Here is a 2,510-nt window from a genome sequence, read left to right as displayed (position 1 = left end):
ATTTAGCAATTATGACAACTGTGAAAAATAAGGAAAAGGAAATAAATTTCAATCCAAAAGAAATGGAATCAATACTAGAAACAAGGCGAAAGTTACCCAGTTATTATGGAAAATTTAGACATGAAAATTGTCCCTCTCTGCTATTGTTCCATATGCGCTACGGAATATGTTGGCGCTATATAAATAAAGATAATTATTATTATCCTTTGAAATATGGTAAGTAAAGGGTTACCCCAAGAAATGCTGCAGCTGTAGAGAGCCCAACTTCACAACTAGGTGGGTTTGACATTCAGGGGAAGCTTTTAAAAGAGTTGTCATGTCTGCTAGAATGGTTATCACCCAGAATTCCCATATACAGGTATAGTTAAATAATTAGATAAAAGATAGATAGATAGATAGATAGATAGATAGATAGATAGATAGATAGATAGATAGGAGATAGATAGATAGATGATAGATAGATGGATAGATATGACATAGATAAATAATTAGACTTATATAATATAATAAAATATGTATATATATTGAAATACAAAGAAAGGAAGATAACGCAATAAAATAGACAGATAGATAATAGACAGACAGATATATAGATACTGTATGAGATAGATAAGAAGACACAGCAAGATAGATGGATAGATATAAAATAAATAATTAGACTTATATAATTAGAAATATATAATTTAGAAATACAAATAAAAGGAAGATAACGTAATAAAATAGACAAATAGATATGAGATAGATGGGAAGATAGACAGACAGACAGACAGACAGATAGATGATAGATAGATAGATAGATAGATAGATAGATAGATAGATAAGATAGATATATAGATATGAGATAGAAAGATATGAGATAGATATGAGATAGATAGATAGATAGATATGAGATAGATAGATATGAGATAGATATATATAGATAGATAGATAGATAGATAGATAGATAGATAGATAGATATGAGATAGATAGATAGATAGATAGATAGATAGATAGATAGATAGATAGATAGGTGGATAGATAGATAGATAGATAGATAGATAGATATGAGATAGATAGATATGAGATAGATAGATAGATAGATAGATAGATAGATAGATAGATAGATATGAGATAGATAGATATGAGATAGATAGATATGAGATAGATATGAGATAGATAGATAGATAGATAGATAGATAGATAGATAGTCCAGAAGGGTAGGGTGCTATCCTGAATCCTCTCGCCAATAGAGTCCAAAAAGTAAAAGTAAAAAATAAGGCTGCCTCCCCAATTCAGTTCCCCACTTTTTCCCTTTGAATTGGGAGTGCTGCCAAGCTTTGTATGTTAGATACATGTATAGATATGAGATAGTTACTTAGATACTTGACAATTATAACACGTATAGTGATACAACATATTATTATTATCCCTTCCCTCTGTACATTTAACCGGGATATGACATAAAGATTTCTGATACTGAACACCCCGTGGACATCTACCGGGTGACATTGGGGGGGACGCGCTGGTAATGGCGGCCCCTCCTCATCTGTATAATCCCACCACTATTTTCGTATTACAGGCCCCTGAAACTTACTGAGCATCCTGTCTCCTCCGCCGCATGTCTGCCCTCATGAAGGCCACTTCTCTGCTTCCTCCTCTCCACCCCTCAGATTCCCAGAAACCCGGGATAAAAAAAGTGTGTTACTTTCCTCTGAAATCCGAAACCTTTAATGTACACGTTGCTGTAAAACACCAAGATCTGTTTTAAGATCCTTCCCCACTGAAGGGATTAGGGATGGGGGTAGAGAGCGGGGCCTGATCACTACCAGATGTTGGTCACTGCTGATGGGAGTCTGGTTAACCCTTTGTTTCTACACTTGCTGACCAGTAGCCGAGAACTAAGCTTACTAACAAAACTGTGGATTCATCTGTATCCATGACAACATAATATACAGCAGCTGCGCCTGGGCCCAGTACTCTTAGGGGGGCCACAAGGTGTCTCCCCCCCAATCTGAGTCCATTAGTACTAAAAACAATACATTACAGTCTGATACAGATTTTGCTTTGAGGCCTAAAAACGTAAATAGAGTGGACCAGGAATAATAATTGATGGCCTATCCAAAGGATTTGCCAAATATACATGATCAGTGAGGGTGAGGCAATATCTAGCCCCCTGCTTGATCAGCTTTTATGCCCATTATAATGACAGTCCAGCAGGGGTGTAATTAAGGGGAGGCAGGGCCCCATAATAGAGTTACAATCACACATATCTATATACATACACATACTGCACATACACAACATATACACACACAGCACATATACACACATACATACAGTACTATATAGACACATATACAGATCATATATACACAAACATACAGCAAATACACACATTGGGGGACTAATTTATCATTAGTCCTATGTAGCTTTTTGGCGTATAATTGTCGCAATCTTTTGCGCAAACATCGTTTTTGCTGTGTTTTTTAGCGAGAAAAAAAGCAACTCTAAAGTCACGCAATTGTCGGAA

This window comes from Engystomops pustulosus, chromosome 8 (assembly GCF_040894005.1).
Source record: "Engystomops pustulosus chromosome 8, aEngPut4.maternal, whole genome shotgun sequence".
Lineage (NCBI taxonomy): Eukaryota > Metazoa > Chordata > Amphibia > Anura > Leptodactylidae > Engystomops > Engystomops pustulosus.
Note: the sequence above shows the minus strand (reverse complement) of the source record.